This window comes from Aotus nancymaae, unplaced genomic scaffold (genome assembly GCF_030222135.1).
Source record: "Aotus nancymaae isolate 86718 unplaced genomic scaffold, 86718_ANA_hifiasm-v0.15.2.pri h1tg000089l, whole genome shotgun sequence".
Lineage (NCBI taxonomy): Eukaryota > Metazoa > Chordata > Mammalia > Primates > Aotidae > Aotus > Aotus nancymaae.
In genome coordinates, this window is record NW_026988504.1 from 10380350 (window position 1) to 10400844 (window position 20495).

The following is a 20495-nucleotide window of genomic DNA, read 5'->3' on the forward strand; positions in this document are numbered from 1 at the left end:
ATCTTGCCCAAGATCATGTAGCTCCGAAGTAGCAGAAACAGGAATTGAACTTGCATAACTTCCTCTCAAAGCCCCTAGATGGTAGCCTGTCTCTTCAAAGACGCCCATCAATCAGAGGTGTAGGACAGGCTTATCTCTGGAATCTTCCTTGGTCTTCTTGTTCTGGCTCTGAGCAATTGGTGTGGCCATACACACACATGTGTGTGCACACACGTTATATATATGCACACATGCCATGAATATACATCACATACAGGTACAAGCACCCACATATGCACAAGCATTGCACATCACACACATGCACACACACATTACATATGTGCACATGTACAGCATACACATGCACACGCTACAGATAGAATTCCTCCCCAACTCCTCCAGAGCCCCCCACCACATACCTTTAAGGTACTGGCATGACCATAACAGAATCACTGACCCTCGGTGGATTCTCTGCCCCTGGACAGCTGTGGAAAGACTAATGGCATTCCTGGGAATACTTTGAGGGTCGTGCGGGACCCAGAAACTCCTGGCTGCCACATCCCCCTGAAAAACAATCCCATGCTGGGCTTGAAGTTCTCCACCCTAACTGCACTGGGCTACACTCACTGGGTCATGCTTCACTTTTGCAGAAGGCCCTTCTGTGAGTACTTTAAATTCCTGAAAAAGGTCATTAAATTTTGCCGTGGTCCTAAGGTGGTGACTAGGGACTGTCCCTGCTCTCATTGACTTTATTACATTAAGGCCCAGAGTAAGCCATAAAACAAAACCCAAAATGCAACCTCCCAAGCCCCCAGCATGCCAAGGCTGGCAGAAATTCTAAGACCAGGCGAAAGATGCCACACCCCCTTAAGCCTATTCAATGATCAGGCGGGGCCTAGGGAATGCTGGTCTGACTGATGTGCTCCTCCTCTGCCTTCTCTGTCGGGGGTCGTGTTTGCTTTGTGTTCTTGGCCACAGGGTTAGCAGGAAGGAGATCATCAATGCATCATTGCATGTGCCATTTTATGATTTTCCTCCATCCTTCATCCTGGAAGAAGGAGTGAATTTATGGACCTGTTTTGGACTGACAGATGCCTCTGCAGAATTAGAGGTGGCCTGGGCCGAAGGCTGGGTTCTGAGATGTAGATCTTGAGCAGGATTTCTCAGTCTCAGCACTGTGACTTTTGAGGCTGGATCATTCTTTATTATTATTTGTATTATTATTATTTTTTGAGACTGAGTCTTGCTCTGTTGCCCAGGCTGGAGTGCAATGGTGCGATCTCGGCTCACTGCAATCTCTGCTTCCTGGGTTCAAGTGATTCTCCTGCCTCAGCCTCACCAGTGGCTGTGATTACAGACACCTGCCCCCACACCTGGCTAATTTTGTAATTTTAGTAGAGATGGGGTTTCACCATGTTGGTCAGGCTGGTCTTGAACTTCTGACCTCAGGTGATCCACCCAGCTCAGCCTCCCAATGTGCTGAAATTATAGGCATGAGCCATCACACCCGGCCTGGATCATTCTTTATTACAGGGCTTTGTCCTGTGCCTTGTAGGGTAGTGAGGTAGCATCCTGGCCTCTGCCAACTAGATGCCAGTACCACTCTGACTTCCCAGTTGTGATGATGAAAAATCTCTCTGGACGTTGCCCAGTGTCTCCAGAGTAGGGGGTGGTGCAAACGTGTGTGGGTTGAGGACCACTCACAGAAATGACTTTAAAGTTTTGGGGCACAACTGGGTCCTGCCAACAGTCCCTCTGCCCCTTAGTCCCTTTGCTTCTCTCTGCATCGCTGCCCTTCCCATCTGTTCAGTGGGCGCTTCCATGGCTGTGAGCTAAACCATGTACTCTGTGAGTCAGGAGGAAAGCAAAACCCCAGCCACATCTCACACTGGAGAAACAGGATTTTCTTTCCTTTCCCCTCAAAGTTCTAGTTTTCTGCAAGGTCCCCAGATGGCCAACTGAGAGCCTCTCGTCCCCTCTGCAGGCGGGGACAAGCAAGCAGCACAAACACCCTCTGTCCTTCCTCCAAAGGGGGAAAGGACTTTTCCTCCCTCCCTCCATCCTTCCCCTCCCCTTTCCGAAACTCTTGGGTTTTTTTATTTTCTTCCCTAGTTCACTTGCACTGCCGACCCCTCCCCAGCCATCCCCCCTTCACTTCCCTCCCCTTCCCCTGGTACACCTGACTTATTTATTTATTTACGGCTGGAGTATCTGAGCTCAGGGTTAGTTCGGGTCTATTAAGTTTGCTCCTTTTCCTGCCTGGGAACCCGGGTAATGAGTAACCATAGCGTGCTACAGGCAGCTGTCTCCGACAAACCGGGAGTCGTCGTGGGAGCTGCATAAGGGAACGTTTGTTCTGTGCCTTCTCAATAGTTCCTTGTGCGGGAGGCAGGGTGATGGGAGGGAGGGAGGGAGAGGGGAAGAAAGACACAGACACTAAATCACTGCGCTTTTGACAATTCCTCTCTTCTCTCCCACCCCCCATCCTCCCCCACCCACACTGATCAGATCTTTGTGGTGGACTTAGACTTTAAGACTTTTGTTGCCGTTTCCATGAGCCTGAGTAGAGGCTCATGCGTACCTCGTGGGGTACTTTTGGGTGAGTTGCAGATTACATGGGGCCTGAGGGCTGATTTTTACCATGGGGATGATTTAGGTGTCTTGGATCTCTCTCACTGTGTGTGCAAATTAACACAATGCCTATTGTTCCCTAGTTCATTTAATGATCCAATAAATCTCTAGGTATCTCTTCCCAACCTTGTGGCCTAGATATGCTATAAAGCTGTTGGAAAAGTGCTTTCATAAAGCAGTCCAAGTATATTACGGGATTAGTCATATGCCCCACAATCAACATGGGGCTCACTGGGGCCTTCTTTGGTTGGTATGATTATGTAGACAAGAGAGACAGGCCAAGAAATACATTGTACACACGGCCTTTGGAAGATCTCCCGTGAAAGTTACATCCATTCATTCACTGCATGGGGATTTAGCACCTACTATGTGCCAGCTGTTTGGCTAGGTCTCAGGGGCAACTACAGAAATGAACAGGGCATGACTCTGGCTCCAAGGAAAATACGAAAGAACCCATGTCCCTGTATTACGGTAATATGAAAGAACCCATGTCCCTGTATTACGGTAATATAAGATAAGATCGGATACGTGCCATAAGAACGGTACAAGCAGAATATCTTGAGAGAGGGGAGGAGGGAAGATTAAAATATTTTGGGAGCATGAAAGAAAGCTTGGCTTCAGGAGCAAAAGAGATGAAGGCCAGCCCCTCCTCCAGGCAAAGGAAAGGTTTTAGCCAAGAAATGAAGGTAGGCAAGCATGGGGCATATTTGGGGAACAAGGAAGGGCTGGGTTGGTTGAGATATGGGCAGATGAATCACGATCCATGGTGAGGTTTAGAAAGATTAATCAGGCTGTGCTGTGTAGGGTACATTTAAAGGGGAAGAGATTAGTGATGACAGTTAGAAATAGATGCCACCAGTTTAGATGGAAGAAAATGAGAAAAGACAGGACGGGTGAATGGTGGAGCGTAGGATTGTGGAAGGAGGGTGTAGCAACTGTCTGCATGTCCAAGAGGGCACAGTGGAGGTAGCCCTGAGTCTTTAAGCCTGGGTGGCCAGGAAGAGAAACCTTGAAAAATAGCATGACACACCAGGAGGGCCAAGGAAGGCTCAGAACTGAGCAGCAAGATCAGTGGTCTGGTTTGGATATGCTAAATCTGAGAGGTCTCAAGGGACAGATGTTCCAGAGCCAAGTGGCAACAGAGGTCTCGAGCTGAGGGGGATGTCAAGGGTACTGTCTCTCCCTAGCATCCCCGTCTAATGCTGGCATGAGGGTGGAAACATCCTTGAAATGTGAGCTGGATCTCCTTCCACTGCCTGTCCGGGTCTTGTTTCCATTTCACCCCTGATCTGTGCCCCAAGAGCTGTTCTGTAGGGATGGTATCAGCAGGCTCCCTTGGCCACTGGATTTCAGCTGAGTTCAACAAGTGGAGCAGGAGATTAGAGGGTGGAAGGAAAGTAGCCTCAGTTTCTGGCAGGCTGTTCTTTCTCCGTAGCTGCTGTCTCTGGATTCTGGAAACGTTCTGCTCCCCTTGCACCTTCTGACTTCAGGGGTGGGGGTCGTGCCTTCCCACTATTGCTGTCCCTGTGAACCTGCAGTCTCTCCTGTTGGCTGCCCTGAACCCTGCCCATCCCATAACACATCATCTCTGTCGGAAACTTCTCAGTCCCCCATATTGGATGTGCCATTTGTATCCTGATGTATCCACGAACTGGAGTCTAAAGTCACACAGGGTCGGGCACGGTGGCTCACGCCTATAATCCCAGCACTTTGGGAGGCCAAGGTGGGCAAATCACTTGAGGTCAGGAGTTCGAGACAAGCCTGGCCAATATGGTGAAACCTTGGCTCTGCTAAAAATACAAAAATTAGCTGAATGTGGTGGCGCATGCCTGTGGTCTCAGCTACTCAGGAGGCTGAGGCAGGAGAATTGCTTCAACCCGGGAGGTGGAGGTTGCAGTGAGCCGAGATTGCGCCACTGCGCTCCAGACTGGGCAACAGAGTGAGACTCTGTCTCAAAAAAAAAAAAAGAAAAAAGACACATAGAACAAATCCTTTTTCTCTTCTTTCATGCATGGTATTTCTGATCAAACAGAGGCCTTATAAAAATGGAATGCACAAATAATTATTACAATTGTATAAACTGAAGCAGTTCGCAAATTTTCTAGGTTTCTTCTATCATTCTGACGATTAATGTGCCAGTTGTTGGTCTCTTTCTTTTTAACATTTCTGGCTTTTTCTCTGTCATTCTTTGTCGGCTTCTGACTTCCCCAGGGGACTTCACATCTTTCTTTTGGTGCCAAGGTGCGTTGCTCCAATTGAAGCTCCTCTTTTTGAGCAGGTTTCACCATCTTTCCTTTGGCAGTGGCAGAAGTGGGCTCTTTGCCCTGGTGAGCTACCTCCAGATGAACCGCCATTATCTGAGCAGCAGAGAATTCTGAGCAGGAGAATTGAGGCTTTTGTTCCAGTGTATTGAGACTTCTTCCAAAACCTAAGAAAGCGTTTAGCTGGAAGGTAATCTGTAAGTATCAGTCCATTTTAAACCACATGCATGCACACCATGCATGACGGTTTTCCCATCTCAGTAGTTGCTGTGACTCTCTTTGTTTTTTGCTTTTTGAGACTGAGTTTCACTCTTGTCACCCAGGCTGGAGGGCAATGGAGTGTGACCTCGGCTCACTGCAACCTCCGCCTCCTGTGTTCGAGCAATTCTCCTGCCTCAGCCTCCCAAGTAGCTGGAATTACAGGCACCCACCACCATGCCCAGTTAATTTTTTTATTTTTAGTATTGACAGGATTTCACTACATTGGCGAGGCTGACCTCAGGTGATCCACCTGCCTCAGCCTCCCGAAGTGCTGGGATTACAGGTGTGGGCCACAGTGCCCGGCCAACTATGACAGTCTTTATCGTGACCTCTTAATGCATGGATTGGGAACTGCAAGGGGTAGACCCCAAGTGGGACTAGCATGGATTCCAAGGTATTTTTTTGGAAGGATTCTGTGAAAACAGCAACAACAACAAAGAAATAATGAAATATCAAGAGGAAGGACAGAAAGAATATAGTCCGTCTTCGGGGCACGTGTGAAATGCGTTTTCTCTGCATGCAGCTTTCTTCTCTCTCTTTGCAGGTCTGCTTTCTTCATTTGGGAGGAAACACGAGCACTGACCAGCCCTTGACTTTTACATCTTGTAGCTTTCACCGAGGGAATGTTTCTTTCACTCAGTTCTAGTTAGCTAGATCTCAAGGCAGGACTCTGATTGGATCAGCTAAAGTCAGATGCCATCTTTGGACCTGTCAATGGTAGCCAAGGGGAGGACGAAGGCCATGTACGAATAGGGCGGCTCCTGCCAGAGCCGTGGGATGAGGTGGGAGGTGTTGTTCTCAAAGGAAGAGGGGTACCAGTGGGAACAATGTGGACTCCAGCCATTCTAAAACAGCAATTATTTTTTAGAAACAAACTTACCAGCATAAAGAGACTCTCAGCTCAACAAACGCTATTTGACATAGTCACAATTTAATAGACAGAAGCTCTCAGTTTAATAAACAAATATATAAATTGAGGAACTGCAGTGCTGATGTAGGAACAAATCATTATTTTCTGATTGTTGATGGATATGATAAACAGAGTCACGGCAACTACTGAGATGGGAAAGCCATCATGCATGGTGTGCATGTGCGTAATTTAAAACAGACTGATACTTACAGATTATCTTCCAGCTAAACATTTTCTTAAGTTTTGGAAGAAGTCTCAATATACTGGAAAAGGCCCAATTCTGCTCAGAATTCTCTTCTGCACAGTGCTGGATGCATAGGCTACATCAGAGAAATCTGCTCCTAAAGGCGATAAATGATAGTTGTGTTAAATTAGTAAATTCTATTATCTACTGGAAGTTGATAAGTGCTACAGAAAAAGAAAAGGAGAGCAGAGGTGAGAAAATCTCCAGTGCTAGAGGGAGGCATGGCCATTGGGTTGCAATTTTAAACAGAGGCTGAGAGCTCTTTAAAAAGGAGACATTTGGCCAGGCACAGGGGCTCACCCAGCATTTTGGGAAGTCGAAGCAAGAGGACTGTTTGAGGCCAGGAGTTCAAGACAAGCCTAGGCAACAGAGCAAGACCCCCATCTCTACAAAAAATTTTAAAATTAGCCAGGCATGGTGATGCACACCTGTAGAACCAACTACTTAGGAGACTGGGGCGGGAGGATCCCTTGAGACCAGGAGGTTGGGGCTGTGGTGAGCCTCACTGGTCTTCACAGGTTGGGCAACAGAGCAAGACCCTATCTCAAAAAATGCAAAAGAGACGGGGGACATTTGAGCAAAGATTGAAGGACATGACATTTCCTCTTATTGTATATTTCTGCTGCTTATTTTAGTATCCAATGCAAAGTAATGTTTGGGTTTGAAATAAATACTATTTAATAATAACAATGACCCATTATTTCTTGCTTCTAATTTGTGGCCATTAAAAGAAATGTAAACCCTTCAAGGACACAAAGAGAGATTTCCATGCTTCAGATGTTCCGGTTGAACCAAGTCAAGTCATAGATTTTAGAACAGAAAAGAATGTTGCCCCACCCTTTCGTTTTGTAGGTGAATTGTGAATGCCTGGCCGAAAGCCACATGGTGAGCTAGAAATGCAGTGGTGATTAACATGAAATCAAATGCATACACAGAAATGCACTTCAACTGAGTGACTCAGATGGCTGAGAATGGAGAGCAGACGGTCCCTTCTTATTTCCCTGGCTTGTATTAAACATTTCTAGATCTCACCATTTGCCATTACGTATTACATTCCAACTGTTTTCAGTGAGATTGGTAGTATTGCATTGCCATATTGGGAAACATTAAAATGACAGTGTTTTTCAAATGTGCCTTTATTCGTCAGGTTCAGCTGGAACGCCAGCATGAGGCCAGGCCATCACGTGGAGAGTGTTTCTCCTCATTGCTCACGAGTAGCTTGCTCTTCCCTTCTCCCTTTAATTTTTTGTCGCTACTTGTATCATATGTTACTCATCTTGATTATACTTTATAGAGATGTGTCTTTGCTGAGGACACCTCATATCATTTTCTTTCTTTTTTTTTTTTTTTGAGATGGAGTCTTGCTCTGTCTCCCAAGCTGGAGTGAGCTAGATCACTGCAATCTCCGCCTCCCAGGTTCAAGTGATTCTCCCATCTTAGCCTCCCAAAGCACTGGAATTACAGGCGCGACCCACTGCGTCTGGTCTCATTTTCTTAAATAACAGCTTTATTGGGATATTATTCACATTCCATGAAGTTAGCCCTTTAAAATGCACAACTCAGAAGAGTCATACACTGATCACGACTATCTAATTCCAGAATATTTCCATCACCCCCAAAAGATACCCCATAGCCATAAGCAGTCATTTCTCATTCCTCCCCTTCCCCAGGCCCTGGCAACCATTGATCTATTTCTGTCTTTAGGGATGTGCCAATTCTGGACATTTCCCATCAATGGAATCATACAGTTAGTGGGTTTTGTGTCTGGCTTCTTATCTTCAAGGTGCATCTGTGTTGCAGCATGTATCCATATTTCATTTTTTTCATGGCTGAATAATATTCCATTGTATGGATAGATAAAAATTACTCATTCAGCTGTTCATGAGCATTTGAGTCGTTTCTACTTTTTGGCTATTATGATTAATGTTGCTATGAATATTTGTCTTCAAGTTTAGTATGGACATATGTTTTCAGTTCTCTTGACTATATACCTAGGAATAAAATTATTGTGTCATGTGGTAACGCTATATTTAATCATCTGAGGATCACCGGACTGTTTTCCAAAGTGGCTGCAGCATTTTACATTTCCACCAGCAAAGGATGAGGGTTCCAATTTCTCCACATGCTCACTAACGTTTGTTGTTATCATGTCATCTTCAAATAGAGATTGTTTTGCTTCTTCTTATCCCCCCAATCTAGATGCCTTTATTTAAACTGTTTGCCTAATTGCTCTGGCTTGAACCTTCACTACAATGTTGAATAGAAGTGGTAAGAGTGGACACACTTGTCATATTCCTGACAAGAAACCATTCAGTCTTTCACCACTAAGCATGATGTTAATTGTAGGTTTTTCATAGATGCCCTAGGTCAGGTTGAGGAAATCCCCTTCTATTTCTAGTTTGTTGGGTGTTTTATAATGAAAAGGTATTGAATTTTGCCAAATGTGTTTTCTGTGTCAATGGAGATGATCATGTGATTTTTGTCCTTTATTTGATTAATATGATGTGCTATACTGATTGATTTTTTCCATGTTAAACCATCTTTGCATTCCTGAGATAAATTTCACTTGGTCGTGGTATCTGCTCTTTTTATATGTTGTTGGATTTAGTTTGACAGTATTTTATTGGGGATTTTTGCATCTATTCCTAAGAATATTGGTCTATATTTTTCTTTTCTTGTGGTGTCTTTGTCTTGTTATAGTATCAAAGTAATAATACTGGCCTCATAGAATGAATTGGGAAGTCCTCCTCCTCCTCCTCCTCCTCCTCCTCCACCTCCTCCTCCTCCTCTTCCTCCTCCTCCTGCTTCTTTTGGAAGAGCTTGTAAGGAATTATAGTTAATTCCTCTTTAAATGTTTGGCAGCACTCATCCATGAAGCCATCTGGTCCTAGGCTCCCCTTAATGTGGTTTTGTTTTGTTTTAACTAATTCAGTCTCTTTTTACTTGGTATGGGTCTGTTTAGATATTCTATTTCTTCTTGACTCAAGAAGAAAATACTTTTTTAAAATAGGGAGTTTAAAAGTCAACTTGTCAAAGTAATTAAAGAGTTGTTCTTTTCATTTGATATGGTAGCTGTTGGTAATGTTGAACTCCCAGTGTGGTTTTGAGTGGTAAAACCATGGAATGAAAGGCCCCCTGCACGTCAGGCCCTGGCATGACGCTCCTCATTAATGTCATGCTGGAAAGTTCAATCTCTGTCTCTGACTCCCAGTTTCCTGATCTGCAAAATGGGCTTAATTACAATCGTCCTTAAAGGGTGTTGAGGGGATCAGGTGAGACATCTGTCACATGCCTAGCATATAGTAGACCCTCAATAATGATTATCTGTTTTCTCTATTGTCCCTATTATTATCAGATTATATATATCTGATAATCACCCACTAGATGCTGGGGATCCTTCTAAGACTAAGGATACAGAGGCGAGCAAAAGCAGAGACTCTGGTGGTCACATTCTAATGGGGGATAGATCAAAATAAACACATAGAAAGGGTTTAAGGATGTCTCTGCCTGATCTTAAGGCAACAGACATGGGCACAGCAGTCAGGCAGGTGCAGCTCCTGTGTGTGATTTTTAATGATCAGAGCTAGGCTGGAGAACTTGATTGGCCTGGGACCAGGTGGACTCACCTGAGCTCTCTGTTCCCACGTTCAGTCCAGCTCTAGGGACAGTCTTCTGAGGCCAGGTTAGGATCTGTAGAGCAGGACTTCTGAGACTCAGTGTCCGATCCTTACAAACTTCAGATGAATTAGCGGCTCTGACTCCAGAAACCTGGGCCCGTGGCTCTTGCCCACCAGTCGGTGGTGTGTTCTGAGGACAAGGTGGGGAAAGTGGTCGGGAGTATGACTGTGTTGGGGGCCCTTCCCATGGTCAGTGGGGGGGCTCTTTCTAGACTCAGTGGGGGCTTCTTCACCTATTCAATGGGGGCTCTTATAATCAGTGAGGGGCCCTTCTATACTCAGTGGGGGTCTCCTCCTCTCTTCAGTGGAGATCGCTTCCCATACCTGGTTGGGGTGGGGAGGGGTTCTTCCCATAGTCAGTGGGGGGCTCTTCCCATGGTCAGTGGGGGGCTCTTCCATAGTCGTGGGGGGCTCTTCCCATAGTCAGTGAGGGTTCTTCCCCTCTTCAGTGGGGGTTTCTTTCTCTCTTCAGTGGAGATCTCTTCCCATACTTAGTGGGGGGGCTCTTCTCTTGTTTCTCCTCTACAAGAGGGGAAGGTGACAGGGAAGTGGGAGGCGCCTTTTACAGCATGGTGGGAGGAGTTTTTTCTAGGAAGGTGACATTGGCCAGAGAACTGAGTGGTAGGAGTGAGCCAGGCACGCAAAGCTCCCGGGCAGGAGGGTGGAAGTTTCTGCCCATTGGTACACTTGAGAAGCAGAAATGGCTTTTCTGCCTCCTTTTCTCCCTTCCTGTGTCTTTGTTTATTTATTTATTTTGAGACAGAGTCTCACTCTGTCACCCAGGCTGGAGTACAGTGGCGCGATCTCAGCTCACTACAACCTCCACTTCCCAGGCTCAAGTGATTCTCCTGTCTCAGTCTCCCATGTAGCTGGGATTACAGGTGCCCGCCACCACACCCGGCTTATTTTTGTATTTTTAGTAGAGACGGGTTTACCGTGTTGGCCAGGATGGTCTTGATCTCTTGACCTCAGGTGATCCACCTGCCTCGGCCTCCCAAAGTGCTAGGATTACAGGGGTGAGCCACCGCGCCCGGCCTCTCCTTGTGTCTTTTTACTCAACCTTTCTAGATCTCATGCAGTCTCCATCTTTCTCAGAGCCTGCTGGTGCTGGGAGAAGAAAACAGCCTGTGCTTTCCAGCCGTGGCTGCTTAGAGACAAAACTTCTTAGGTGTGGAGCCCCGGGTCCTTGAGCTCCACTGCCAGTTGTTCAAGACAAAAGGCTTTAGAGACATCGAGGACCACTTCTTTGCTGAGATGCATCAGGATTGGCTGGAAAAACTATTTGCCTTTCCAGAGAGTTTGCTTCCTGGTTTATTTAGTGGCTAGCAGCAGTCTCTCCGAGGGAAACCACTAGCTTTATTAATGAGAAAATGAAGGCTTGTGTTTAAGCCTTGTCTCTGGTAAGTTGCATGATGCCAAGGGACAGATGTTTATAGTGGCTCCCCAAGGGTGCTGGCCTCACCCTGGCAGGTGGCCGGGTTTCTGCCATGCGACAGTCCTGTGCTCACCTGACGTGTCCTCTGAGGTCATCGGATGTGGCTTAACCTCAGCTTTCAAGGACGACAGAAGGCGACTCTTCTAGCACCTGCTGTGGCCCTGACATTTCCTGCTTCCCGTAACCTTCTGTGCTTCTCTACCAGAGGAGCCCTCTACCCAGGGACATCTCAGCCAGGTGGAGGGGTCAGGCAGTGATCTGCAGGGTGAGAGGGTTAGTCCCTGGGATAGCCATCAGGTCCTATTCCTGGGTAGTCCAACTAAAGTCTTATTTTCTTTGGTTGCAAAATTTCACCTGGGCAAAGACAGATTAGCTTGAAGATCTGTTGGGGTACAGCTTCTGGCACCAGAACTTTAGACGCTGGATGAATATTGGCGGGACTTAGTGTGGAGGGAGGCGTGTTATCTCTGATGCTGCGCTTAGGACCTGGGCTCACTGTTCAGGGCTGCGGCAGCTCATTGGTGTAGTCATCTCTATAGAAATCTCCTGCAGAGTGGCTGACTTCTGCCAAAAGATCAGTAGCTGATTCCTCTTCTCAGGGCGACTTGAAGTGGGACCCCATAGGCGGATTTTGGCTTCCTGACTTAGTTGATTTAGAACAGGTGTATTAGGTTGAACTGAATGGCGTGTCCTACCTTCTGGGATATTCTGGGCTGCTGATAGGCCCACTGACAGGCAGGCTACCCTAGGTCTTGCTGGTTGCTGCTGCCTCGCTGTGTGACCTTGGATGAGTTGCTTTCCCTCTCTGGGTTTTACTTTCTTCCTCTGTGAAATGAAGTGTTGAATAGATTTCCTAAGAATGTGCCTTTCACTTCTAGGCTGAAGGATCAGATCGTTGTTATTTCTCCCTGCCCTGGGCCTGACACCTAGAAGCCTCTCAATAAATATTTAATTGAACGAGTGAATGAATAAATGAATAACAATGTGGTGGTTTGTTATTTTTTTTCATCAGCTGTGTTTTTTTCTACAGAACCCATGGAAAAGACTTACGGCATATGACCTCATCGGAGACTTGTACATGGGGCCAACCCCTCATTTTCCCACAGGAAACCCACACTCTAATTATAGGGTGACGCTGAACTTGAATCTGAGTCTCCTCTTTCTTTCCACCTGGGATTTCTTCAACAGAGAGCCATCTCTCTAGCCCTATGGCAAGGAGACAGGTGATGTTACAGGAAAAATGCACAGCCTATGCCCTTGGAATTACCGAAGTTCAAAGCCTGTTCCGCATCTACCCACCATGTGACCTGGGTCAAGTTCTTCAGTCGCTCTAAGCCGATTTTCTCATCTGTGAGATGGGTAAGTGTGATCAGTTCTGAACTCACGTCTCACTGGGTTTGAACAGGCCTGAATATGCATGTGGAACTTCACTAGCTACCCATCCTTTCTGCCACGCTCCCCCATTCTCCTTCTAGCCCCGCAAAGTCCTCGGTGGAGGAGGAGGTGGAGACAGAACCCTTGGTGTTGGGTGAGGTACGTGGGGAGGCTGATTTCAGAACCTCCAGCAAACAAAGCTTCAGTGTTTCGAGGGCAGTGCCTGCCTGTGCCTCCTCCTTACAGGGGATAGTAGGAGTGGGGTGGGGCTGAGGTATTTCCCAGAACAGCTCAATCACATCTCCTGCGCCTGCCTGGTGACCTGCTCCCTGGAAAGGAAGGCAAGACCCAGGGGAAAGGGAGGGCATTGAGGTGAGTGCCTGAAAGGATGTCTTTGAGAATATTTGCATGACAAACCTTCTTGTAAAATCTGGGTAGTGCTTCCAGTTAACTCCCTGGAGCAGCCTTGGGGAAGTCATGCTCTGAACCCCCACATACCAGGTCCCTTTTCTGTGTTGCTCTATTTGCTTTTGCTGGTTCTGACACAGGGAGAAGGTGTGTTCTGGACGGATCCCATCCCTCTGTCACCTGGTGCTGGCACTTCCGGGTGTCTGGGTCTTTCTGAAGCCACTTTATTCATGTTTCCCCTGGATGTGAGGCTGTGTTGCATTTGTTCTGACTGTCCCCTTGCAGAAGAGAGCGTAGCTTTGCTTTTCTCTCCATCATGCCCCTGGAATGTCCTTCTTTTCCACACTCCAGCCTTTGACTCAGTCACCTCCCCATCACCCTTCCACTGAACTTCTCTGTCTGCTTTCAAAGCCAAAGTCAACCTGACTAGACCACTTGTCCACCCTGCCATCTGCTGAACAAGCTTTGAATTCCAGTGATTCCAAGGCACAACCTGTGGATTTTCCTTTTCTTTTGTTCTGTTTTTGATATAGTGTCTCTCTTTGTCACCCAGGCCGGAGTGTAGTGACACAGTCATGGCTCACTACAGCCTCGACCTCCTGGGCCCAAGCAATCCTCCCACCTCAGCCTCCCAAGTAGCTGGGACTACAAGCACATGCCACCATGCCCAGCTAATTTTTGTATTTTTTTGTAGACATGGTTTTGCCACGTTACCCAGGCTGGTCTCAAATGCCCAGACTTAAGTGATCTGCCCACCTCGGCCTTCCAAAGTGCTGGGATTACAGGCGTGAACCACCACGTCTGGCCAGATTTTCCTTTGACGTCACCTGCCTCTCCATCACTTGTATGGGTTATGGGTATGTATGTACCAGTGATGGATGATCTAGTTTTGATCAGTTTCATAACTTATCCCTTCTCCAAGAAGCCTCTTTTCCCTCAATTACAGCGTAGGTTTATGTTTTCCCTTCTTCTTATCACACTCTGCAATCATTTAATTTAGTTGTTCATGTATTAATTCCATCTCCCCACAAAAAAAGGGACTTTGGCTCTCACCTTTGTTATGATATCCCCATTGCTTAGCACAGTACCTGGAGCTTACCAGGTGCTCAGTAGATGTTTGTTGAACAAATGAATGAATGGTCACCATTGTTCAATCTAGAGACAGAAAGCTATCAATTCACATTCTTCATAGCGCCTCTAGGACAGACACTATCCTTTTTATATCACAAACCATCAATAATATTGACTGGTAGAATGATGTTGGCACGTAGGTGCAGGGTAATGAATTCTACCGGCTTGGGCAGCTTTTGGTCGGGGCTTTGCAGGTGAGACATCTGGAAATTGCTTCAGCGCAGTTTAGGGAAGGAGTCCATTTATCCACTGTTGACCTGCATTTCCTTTGCTGGCAGTTTAACATTATCAACCGAATTAAACCAGCTAAGAATGTTGACTGAGCCCCCTGTTGAGAGGATTAAAAACAACAAAAGCAAGCAAGAAACATGTGATATACTCCTTGATCCCGGAACACTTAACATTTATGGGAGGAGCCAGAAATGTACACATCTTAATAACCACTGATGAGAGGCAGGATATCTCAATGTCAGATGAATGGAGTGCATGATAACGTACGGGTAGTTATGAGAAGACAGACGTCACGGGGGTGGGGTGGGAGGGAAGGTCATCCCGGGAGCCTGGAGTATGTGCCTGACACAAAGCAGGGCACAGAAGAGGCACTCTGCAAGGACAAGCCTAGTGATGTCCGAAGAGCATTTCTGGCAGATGAGATGGTGTGAGCAATGATTATGGTGGTAGGGTCATCACAGTGGGAGGTTATAAGGACCTGAACTAGGCTGGGAAGAATGGAATAATGGAAATATTAAACATTTGAAAGCCATGAGTCACAAACACTCAGAGGGGTGAAGGGGACAGAGCAAAAGAATAGAAAATGTGTCTAAGCTTTGAACCCTGATGTCTGGGAGACTTAGAAAAATCACAGGCCTCAGCAAAGAATCCAGAAAGAAAAAACGATTTGTGCTTGGTACCTTATTTTGGATTCTTCTCGAGGCAGAGAAGCATCTATGTATAACTGGGTTTGTGAGTTTATCTTTGGAAGCACAAAGAGAGTAAACTGGGAGGGAGAAGAGTCAATGCGCGGTGGCTGACGGGAGGTTATGCTGTGCGCGTACAGGGCTGAATCTCACCGAGGATCCTCCAAGCAACTCGATAAAATAAACTTCAGAATTGCCAAATCAGGCCAGGTGCAGTGACTCACACCTGTAATCCCAACACTTTGGGAGGCTGGGGCAGGAGGATCTTCTGAAGCCAGGATTTGGAGACCAACCTGGGCAACATGGCAAGACTTTATCTCTACAAGAAAAACTTTGAAGTTAGCCAAGTGTGGTGGCATGTGCCTGTAGTCCCTAGTCCCACTACTTGGGAGGCTGAGGTGGGAGGATCATTGAGCCCAGAAATTCAGGGCTTCGGTGAGCTAAGATTGCACCACTGCACTCCAGCCTGGGTGATGGGTGACAGAGACCCTGTCTCAAAAAAAAAAAATTGTCTAATCAAAGGATGAAAAAGATGGACTATTTATCCAATGATTCCCTTCCTTGAGGGTTGTCCTTAGAGAGGGTAAACCCCTGGCATTTCTGAGATGCTTCTGCAAAGAGCTAAACAAGCCCAAAGAACAGCAAGAAAAAGAAAAGGAAGAAAAAAACCAAGAGTCACAGGTGGCTGAGGTGGGAGGTGGCCACTTGCTGGAATTGTCCACTATGGCTGCAGGACAATTTGGCAGCAAGGGGCCATTGGGTGATGTCATCAGTGGGCGGTTATAGATGCTTGTTCTTAGACAGCCTGGGGTTGAGCTGATAATAGACATGTCTAATGGGCAGGCAGAAAGGCAGACTCACGATCGAGTCAACAACCTCATTGACAGGATTGGGTATGAGAGGGAGCGAGGTACTGAAGAAAGGAGACCAGGGACAGCTCAGGACTGGAGCCTGGGACACATCCTACAGGTAGGGGCAGGAAGGGAGCATAGTCAGTGAGCAGAGACCTCATGCCTGGCACATGATGGCAAAAGCCAAGGGAAAAGGGGATTTGAGGAAAAGAAACTGCAGAGAGGGCAAAACTAAGAAGGCTAGAACCAGCACCCTGGATTGGGTGGTTAAGCAGGTCCCTGGGGCCTTGGAGAAGACACTTTTTTTTTTTTTTTGAGATGGGGGCTTGCTCTGTTGCCCAGGCTGGAGTGCAATGGTGCGATCTCGACTCACTGCAACCTCTGCCTCCTGGGTTCAAGCCATTTTCCTGCCTCAGCCTCCCAAATAGCTGGGACTACAGACGTGCACCACCATGCCTGGCTAATTTTTTGTATTTTTCGTAGAGATGGGGTTTCATCATGTTGGCCAGGCTTGTCTCGAACTCCTGACCTCAAGTGATCCACATGCCTTGGCCTCCCAAATTGCTGGAATTACAGGCGTGAGCCACCACCCCCAGACACGAGGACACTTTTAATGGCATGGTAGAGGTAAGTAACAGTCAGAATGTAGGAACTGAAGACATGAGATGTCCCCTGGAGGCAAAGAGGGGTGAGTCCATTTGATGAAGCTAGGATGAGGGAGGGAGGAAGATGGCAGAAAGGGCTGTGTGGCCCTGTACAAGTTACTCTGTGCCTCAGCTGTCTCATCCGTAACACAGCAATAATCATATTTGCTATCTCTTAGGGTTTCAGTGAGCATTAAATGTTTATAAGTGCTTGCCATAGAGCCGAACATTTAGTAAATGCTCAATGAATGCTTTTTTATCATTTATTATTGAGGGGAGAAGAAGAGGATGGAGAAAAAAACTGGATCATTTCGTGACATGGAAAGAAAGGTCTGAGCTCTGACATCCCCTCAGGTGATTATATGCGTGAGGACTCACTCTTCCAAATTGTTTGGATATTGAATGGACTGGCTCACACCTTCTGAAATTTCTTGGTAGCTCTGGAGCAACCATTCCAAGAAAGAATAGAGTGTTTTTGGCTGAAATCTGTGACTGCTTGTTTTTGAGTTATTTTAATCTCTGTGTCAAGCACGAAAACCTCAGCAGCCTGGGATTTATAATTAGATCCCACTGGCATAACCTCTCGCCTCTCAAACATGCCACAGTGCTTTTGGTTTGCTTCTTGTGCAAACTTCCCTTTGATAGTTTTGGATGTCGATATCAAGCGTATGTGTATATTTTAACCAGCCAATATGCATATCCTGTGATCCCAGGCATTCGCTCAATGTGGGACATCAGGCCAGCTGTGAACTTCGTTTAAAATTTCCTTTGTGTCCAATCATTCCCTAATGCTATATCTCCCTTGAACTGCTAGATTTATGAAAATTCTGCACAACATATAACTCTCAGAAAAGAGTGTTGCAAAACCAGATATAGGATATCATTTGACTTGTTTAAAACATTCTGTCTGAGGGGTTTTGACTTGCTAATTTAAAAATAATCTTAAAATTATGTACAGTTGATCTTTAGTATCCATGGGGGATTGGTTCCGGACCTCTCGCCCTCAGAACTGGGCCCCAGCTGGGGTGGTCTGACTCCAGGGCTACCAAGGTTTGTCATCCTGGGCGGCATTCGGGGCCGGTGTGACCCGCCTTATGCAGAAAGGCCAGAATAGACCTAGCGGCATTGACAATAGGACGGGAATCCCAGCTCTGTCTGTGAAGGAAGGGCGCAAAGGAGGACAGCTGTGGTGGGCAAACCCTGACCGTTGCCATCCTTGTTCAGCTTTTGTCCGGACTGCGACAGGACTACGTAGCAGAACTACGACTCCCAGGAAGCCGTTCGGCTCCCCGCCCCCTCCCCGCCCACCCCCGCTCCGCCCCGCCCCTTCGCGGGTCCACTTCGTATTTAAGGACCGAATGGCCCAGCCGACTGCAGAGCATGCAGGCGGCGCGCAGTGTGGCGTTGACACTGGGGAATGCGGCCACCGCAGCTGGCCTTTGCTGCTCTAAGCTTCTCCCCAAGGACCTTCGACTACGCAGGCGCCCACCGTAAGCCTCCTGGGCCTTGTGAACCTGCAAACCCAAGTGTGAGAGACGCTCTGCCTTCGGCGCTTTCCGGCTTGGCAGAGGGGTTTTCCTGGCGGGGATCTTTGGTTCGCACAGGTGATGCGCGGGGAAGAAAGGCGAGGAGCGGCGTCCAGGCTGGTGCTGTCCCGGCGCGAGGAGGCGGGATGCGCTCACGGGGTTCCCGGGGCGCCCGGTCCCCGCCAGCGTCGCGCGCCCACCCCGGGGGACTGGAATGCGACCGCTTGGGGACCCCCGCCCGCGGCCTCAGCGAGTCTGGAGCGCAGAGAACAGGGGCTGGCGGCGCTCTGGCCTCGGATGGAAAGTGGGAAATGGGGTGGGGGGCTGCGGACCCCTTAACGTGGATTACTTGGTGTGTATCAGCTGGGCTCGGAAGACTCACGACCTCCTCTCTATCCGTGGACTGACTCGTTCTACTTAACAGCTGGGGCGCCAAGCTGGAGGTAAGTTTCCCTGCGGTTCGGGGAAGGGATCTGATTTGACTTTCTTTTCTTTCTTTCCTTTTTTCCTCCGCGTCGTTTTCCGAAGGGCTGGAGATTCTGGGTTGGAATTTTTGTTCTTGGAATTGACATCTTCTTGGAGGTCATTTTAGTCATCCCTCTGCCCCAGGAGGAGCGGAGTCGCCTGGGACACGGTGTTCAGCGACCACCCCATCCTGGGCGTTCTCGGTCGTCGTCCTTCAGCCTCCAGCGCTGCCAAGCCTTGGCTACCTGGAGGGACCGAGCCTCCGCTGGGGGAGACGCCCCCGCGTCCTCGGCGCACCCGCTCGGCCCCTTCTACTCGCCTTAACGCCTGGTCGCCCTCGGGGCTCCGTTACTTCGGGAGCGGTGCCGCCTCCGCGAGCTCCTGGCGTCCGCCCACTGGCGATCGGGGACGCTACTGGGGCGCAGCGCTTGGAGAACGCGACGCAGCGAAGCCCCTCTCACTGTTGGGGCTGGGGGTGGGCGGGGGCGTTTGGCGAGCGGCTTTCCGGCAGGGACTGGGCCACCCGCCGGGCGGACGCGGGGATGCGTTTGGCCAGGGTGTGGACGGGCTTTCTGAATGGGTGGGAGGTGGCAGGAATTCAGTCCAGTGTGCCCACCCGCCACCTCCCCTTTCTGGCGCAACTTGCTAATGGAAGTGGTTTCTTGGCCAGGGTGGGGAGAGGGCTTAAGTCTTGAGTCTGGAACTGAAAGCAAACCGCTTCTGTATCCATAGCTTCCTCCTCCGTTGTGTGTGTGTGTGTGTGTGTGTGTGTGTGTGTGTGTGTGTCTGCCCTGTTTGGGGGCAGCGCAGTGCCTGTCACTGAGTAGGCCCTGAATAGATGTTTGTTGAATGAATGAATGAGCGACTCCGCCCTTGGCGTGCAGATTAACCAGGGTCCTTCCTCCTTTTCCTTCTCCCTCCTTGTCATTTGTCCTCAACTCCAGGACTTATCCAGGTTTCCTGGGGATGCTTTCGAAGATGTGGGATTCCCTCCTCCGCCCCTCAACCCTCTCCTGTAGCCTGTAGGTTCTCATTTAGAACCTGTCTGTGAACCATTTCTCACCCAGCAGTTCCTTCTGCATAGAAATCTAGAGGCTGTGAGGGATCATTCTTGGTCAATGCTCAGGGTCCCAGTGTCTCCAGTAAGCACCTGCTCCAGGAGCAAGAGAAGGTAGAAGAAAAGGCAGTGCTTAGCGGCACGACCCCCTGCCCCGGAAGCTGGGGCCCTCGGTGCCCCTGGCCACATGCAGGTCCTGGAACTGCCCAGGTTGGCACAGCACCTTCCCTGCGGCCCTTCCCCACCCCCTGACCCCACCCCAGTTCTGTGCTCACACTGACTCCGTGAGAGGAAAGGTTGAAACTGTCAGACCAACTGATAACCAGCCCCACCACCTCTCCTTCCTGTCTGATTTTAAAAAGTAATCCATGCTCTCTTTCTTTTATGGAAAACTATGCAAAAGTCCCTAAAGCAGGAAAAAACATCCAGTTCACACAGTAATGCAGGCAATTTGATATATTTCCTCACTGGTGAAATCCTGCAATATATACCTAGAGCTTTTTCCCCTGCCCCTTTTTCGTGTAATTTTATTTGAACATTCCCCCACGTCATCACTGCATGATGCTGTATTCTGCTGCAGACATTGACTCATCCTTTGCTTGACAATTTCCCTATTGTTGGACACTAAGTTGTTTACAAATTTTTACCCTTGGAAGTAATATAGTAAGCATCTTTTGTAAGCAAAGATTTGTCCACATTTCATATTATTTCCTTTGGAAAATTC

The 20495-nt window shown here is 48.0% G+C and overlaps 1 long non-coding RNA gene across 1 annotated transcript in view; it reads left to right on the forward strand.

Annotated features, from left to right (window-relative positions):
* Positions 1 to 18098: 18098 nt before the first annotated feature.
* LOC105718173 (uncharacterized) overlaps positions 18099 to 20495 on the forward strand; it is a 179766-nt gene continuing 177369 nt past the window's right edge. Inside the window, exon 1 of the long non-coding RNA XR_010339778.1 lies at positions 18099 to 18692. This is a non-coding gene — a long non-coding RNA (uncharacterized LOC105718173). The remainder of the gene's footprint in view (positions 18693 to 20495) is intronic.